We start from the raw sequence: 5,974 nt of genomic DNA, 5'->3' as shown, positions 1-5,974 counted from the left end.
CAGTTTCATTATTTTCTAAATTGTTTATAATTCATTAAGCTTCTTAGATACTTTGTTACTTTAGAATCTTAGAGATGAATCAGAATTATTATGTACTTTATGATATCTAAATATTATTCTTAAATGACAGTGAACATCAACAGAAAATATTCTCCTACTGCTTCCTAAATGCTGAGTCAAAGGCAGGGAAGTTTTGAAAAATAAATGAGGTATAGAGAGATGTTTACTCTCAAAGCAGGAGGTACTAATCTTGTAAAAGTGTGCTGTTTCACTGGCACTGTTATTGTGGCCACATGGAGTGATTGATGGGGAATTAATCATTTTACCAAATGGCCCCAAGTGCATGTGTGTGCTGAGACTTTTTAAAATATTCTAAGCTTTTCTCATGAACTTAGACAGAGGTATAATTGTTTCTATTTTTTTCCTTTCCAACATAAATGTGAAACAAATCCTGCTTTGCTCTGATCCTCATTACAATAAATACAGTGTCATATACATTCATTAAAGAGGGCAAAATAGTAATTGACATAACATTCCTAGCCACATTTTGTTATTTCCACTGGCATAACATTCCTAGTCACATTGTTATTTCCACTGACATATTACACTAAGATAATCCTAATTATATATTTTAAGTGGTGAGGCTATGTTGGATGAATTCACCAATCTGACAATATTCAGTGGTTTAATAGAAACTTCTAATAAATGTAAAAAATTGTGTCATTACTATGCCAAAATTATGATTACCTGAAGAAATAAAAGCCTACCTCTTAAATTCAGTTTCTAAGAGTGGGCCTGAACTTGAAGAACCTTAGTTCTGCTAGTCAAAGTTTACAACTGTTTTCTGGAACAGTACTGATTGAACCCTCTGCCTCCTGAACCTGTGCCAATGGAACTCTGTTTCTGTAATCTGTGTTCCCTGGTCAGGCCACACCCATAATTTTATGCAAAATGTATTTTCTGGCTTCATTGAGTCAATACAAGCTCAACTCCACCTTTAATCTCAACAGACCATCTGGCTTTTTGAGTTCTAGTTCCAGATTATCTCATTCATGCAAGGTCATTAGTCCTTCCCAATCTCCACTATGTCTAATAGTGGCTGATCACCACCTTTCAGTGCTTTGATGTGTTAATTCTCTAATATATCCATTCATTCATTCATTCATTCATTATATTTTGGGTGGAGTACCAAAATGATGTTGCCTAGGAAACAAGATCAGGTATCAAGGTAACAAGACACAAGAGCACATAATTCTTCTGGGATTAACTAAAAAGCAGAAGTTCAGATTATGTCCATTTATAAAACTCATTCCCACAAGAAATATTTAAATGCAATTGACTATGTCAAAGAAAGTTTCCAGTAAGAACATACACCTTCCACTGAATCTGTGGTAAGACTGATTAACTGGTTAGAGCTTCAGTGGTTGTTGAGATGTTGGAATGTTGCAGGTCCAGTGATGAAAGTGTTTACCTCCAGTAAAGTTTAGGGCATGTCTGTCCTTGATTTCTGCCTCAACCCTTCCAGGACAAGAAAGCTCTGCAGAAAGAACTGAAGTAGTTTTTCAAGTTGCTGAAGCAGAAGAGGATCACACTGTACTAAACAGAGGCTAAAGCGGGGTTCACAGATATTCTCTGTGAGGTGTTCAGCCAGATAACCACATACAATTTTTGAGGATCTGTAGCTTAGTTTCAAAAACATGTCTAAGCTACAGCCTTTGCTGCAGAAATGGGTGGAGGAATCTCACAAAAAGAACCTTCATGAGATATGTAAAATGGAGACCCTGCTGTAGGCCCACAAGAAAAATCAGTGGAGAGCCACATGAGAGGAAATGTGGCGAGCATGTTTCTACAGTTCCCAAATCCCACCCTTCATCAGATTGACCTTGTGGTAGAGCAGCTTATACTGGAGAAAGACATAGTCTTAGTGTGACTCTGCAACCAGCACCAGACAGGAAACCAATCAAGTATTGACTATTTCCAATGAGAGGAGTATGAGACTGCAGGGTCTTCTTTACCAAGTGAGGGGGTTGTATCCTTTCTTCTGTCTCCAAGACCCCATTTTGGTATCCTAGGCTACAGGAGTACCCACTTTACCGCTCTCTATTCTTCAGTTCCTTTTCCTTAAGGTGAAGTCTTTACCTCTTTCCAAGTCACCACTATGGACTCTCTCATGCATTCATATTGAGATATCTGCCCTGCCAAGGGATGTGGAGTATAAGGAATTGGGTGAAGGAAGGCAAAGGGAGCATGGATCCTGCACCATTGCAGTTTGGGATTTTTTTTTTTTTTTATTTGCTAAGGAGGATTGGAAGCACAAAGGGTAGGGACAGGAAATGTGTGGGGGTGGTTGGAAGGAATATGAAGTTTAGTGATGTTCTTGATTATGAGCCCCACATCAATCACCATTTTGTTTTTGAATAAAGAAGTTTTAAATACTATTTTTTAAAAAAGAGAAAACAAAATGAATAAAGTAAAATAATAATCATGAGCTACACTTTTTCCCAGTAAATAGCCATTGTTTGTTCATCTATGTGTCTAAAGTAACATCCCTTGACTAACAAATAAGATATCCTAAAATGTATAAACTTAATAGAACCCTAGTTTCCACCAACCAAATGGCTAAGAATGGTATTAGATACCATCTGAGGCCTATACCTGAAATTTCCCCTTTGCTGTAACCTGCCTACTTAATGTTTTCACCTATGTATTTGAAAATGCCTTAACTTATGACTATTTTTCTGTTACTAAGAAAAACTTCATCAATTTTTCCATGTTGGAACATGAAAACTAGAAGAACCTAACTCTGTGTTCCTGGCCATGGTCACTCATCTTTGGCTTCAAATTAAACTATTTCTTATCACCTTTGAGGTGAGAGTTTTATCTTTAGATTAACAGCTATTCTGCCTAAACATTTTTCCCCTCAGATGATCCTTATTTTTATCTGAGAAGTCATGCAGATGGTAGCAAGTTAATGGTGATATGGACTTCTTTTGTACAAACCCTCTGTGTTATCTCCTCAGGGGGATTTGGTGAGTTTTTTTGGGGGGAGAGGGCTTCATATATATCCCTTGGTTTGGCTGATAGTAAATTTGTTTATTCTGAGATGATTCTTTAAGGATCATATTTAGTAATTACTTTTTTTCTTCTGGTTTGCTTTCAAAGTATTTGAATTATGGTATCTATTTTGTTTGCTTCGAAATAATTTTGTTATAGAAATTGTTTGCTTTTTGTTTGTTTCAGACTTTTAAAAGAATTTTGGGTTCTGATTGGCTTGTTAAACTTCTTATTAGTCTTTTTGTAACCCCTCCTCCATAAGGGCATTTGTCTTATATCTAATCTAAGCAATGGAGAAATGTTTAGAAAAGAAACAAATCAGTATTTGGTACTCCAATTGGTTTTATGTTTAGTGTGTAAATTCATCTTTACAAATATTCAAAAAAAAAGAAAATCTAAGAGAAGTTCAATTGAGATTTCCCTCAATGTGTAAGATTTATAATCTATAAATTGGTTTACCCTGCATGCCAAAGTCTTAAGCAATACTTTTTTAAAAAAATCACGAATGCAGACTGGAGATATGGCTTAGCAGTTAAGAACACTGGATGCTCTTGCAGAGGAAACTCATTCGATTCCCAGCACCATATACTATCTAACAACCATTCACAACTCTAGTTTTAGGGTCCCCAATGCCCTCTTCTAGCCTCTACCAAAATTGCATGTTTATGCAAAAGTTACATACATGTAGAAAAACACTCATTAAATAACAGTAAACTTTTTAAATGTATAAAAATCACTAACTGGATTTCTGCTTTCATTGACATTTTAAATCATGTTAAAAGTTAAATAATATAATTAATTAGAAAAAATAATAAGAGCACTATGATTTAAAAGTATTTATTATCAATAAGAAATGAATTAAAACATTTCAGAGGTTATATTAAAACTAAAGATAAATTTTGAGACTAATCTCCTACCCTTATCTCTTTTCTCTGAATTCTTTTTCTCCTAATAAAACAACTATCTATATGAAAGGAAAATTTTGTGGCTTGTTTTAAGACAATCTGGAGAAAATGAAATTCCATGCTTTATTAAAAATTCCCATTTACTGGGGCTGGAGAGATAGCTCAGTAGTTAAAAGCTCTTGCAGAGGGCCAGAATTCAATTCCCAGAACCCTCATGGTAGGTAACACCCATCTGTAACTCCAGTTCCAGGGATCCAACAATGCCTTCTGACCTCTGTGGGCATTATACAACACAAGTGCACTTACACACATAGAGGCAATACACTCACAAACATAGAACAAAAATACTAAATAAAATATTTTTTTTTAAATTCACATTGATAAAGATTACTTTCCTATGGGAAGCCTATGCCCATACCTCGGGGTGTCTTATGTTTTTCCTTAAGACAATCTCTTTTCCTCTTAACTCTCATGCTAAACCTATATTAAAATATGTAGTCTTAAATTCCTTCAACATCAAAATCAGAAATCCCAGTTGGGCCTGAGTTGAGGCTAAAAACTCAGGTAAATTCCTCAGATGGCTAAGGATGACCATGTGGAGCTTTGCCTCTGCCCTCTCTTTGTTAATATTTCAGGGGCTCATGAAGAAATTCATCTTGAAACATTGTTTAGCTTACCTGACTGACCCTCGGCCAATCTATCCTGCTAAGAATGGCTTACAGGTTGACCTGGGTCCCTGTGCATTGTTATCTGGCCAGAGACCCACTTAAGTGCCTCTTAAGTGTTTGATAAGTGCCTCTGGCACCAAAAATAAAAATCCCATAGATTCATTCAAACTCCTTTCTTGGGTCAAATGAAACAGTATGACTCTTCTGGGGAACATCATTATAAAAACTATTTTCCCAGCTGTCCTAAGTCACTCACTTGACTCTAAAAAAGCAGCCCAAAAGACAATGAGAAGTAGTTTTCAAAGTAGCACATTTTGGATCCAAAGCAGTACTTTGGGCAAAGCAGCTTTTATACTTTCTCTTAGCATGAAGCCTTAAATTCCTCTTTGCGTGTTTGCTTTCCCTCCTGTCTCCTGTGCTTTCTGTAAAGCTGATTACTTAAAGACAAGAAATCTACCACTTCTTCCCCCTATATTTTTTTAATAAAGGGGCTGACTTCTACAACTTTTAGATCAGAATAGATACGTTTAAACTCTATGTGTTCTCATTTTAAGAGAGGGTAGATAGATAGATAAAATATCTTATTATGCAACTATACCTTTAAACTTTATACTGGACAACAATATTTTTGGACAACTATACCTTTAAACTTCATACTGGACAACAATAGATACGTTTAAACTCTATATGTTCTCATTTTAAGAGAGGGTAGATAGGTAGATAAAATATCTTATTATGCAACTATACCTTTAAACTTTATACTTGACAACAATATTTCTGATCTAAAGGCCTCTAGAAATGCCTATATGGGAAAGTACTGACCTGAGAGGACTGGCAATAACAAAATACTAGGTAAATGGCTATTTGAGACAGACCTGTTCTGTCTAATCTGAGATAATATGTCATCTAAAATCATATACTATTTTTATTCCTTTGCTTTTACGTTTAGGTACATAAGCAAGACTGGGAAATATAATGTAGCCTCAGTATAATATAAAGAGTAAAGGCTTTGGTCTGAAGTAACATTTAAAAGGACATTTTTATCTTTAAAATCATATTCCCACCATTATATACATCTTAATAATAGGAAAATACATTGACTTAAATCTAAATGGCAAACTCCACTTTATTGATCTTTTATCCTATTTGGCTTTTCTCACATCTTGAAGATGTGGGAAAAGAAACTTCCTGCCTTCTTCACTGTGTGCTCCTAGATATCATGGAATTATACTATGTGTATCTGTAATCTATGATAATTTTTTTTCAAGTATTGTGTCTCAAAAAAAAACATTCTGTGACCTCTTCCTTTTTTTCATTCATGTCTATTATGTGCTAAAATTGTGATAC

The 5,974-nt window shown here is 35.1% G+C and overlaps 1 pseudogene; it reads left to right on the top strand.

Moving 5' to 3' along the window:
- The window catches only part of LOC103738190, an 11,347-nt pseudogene extending 9,162 nt beyond the window's left edge, over nt 1–2,185 (top strand).
- The last annotated feature ends 3,789 nt before the right edge of the window (nt 2,186–5,974 follow it).

Source organism: Nannospalax galili, unplaced genomic scaffold (genome assembly GCF_000622305.1).
Source record: "Nannospalax galili isolate Female #2095 unplaced genomic scaffold, S.galili_v1.0 scaffold578, whole genome shotgun sequence".
Classification (NCBI taxonomy): domain Eukaryota; kingdom Metazoa; phylum Chordata; class Mammalia; order Rodentia; family Spalacidae; genus Nannospalax; species Nannospalax galili.
This window is presented reverse-complemented; position numbering and strand designations above follow the sequence as displayed.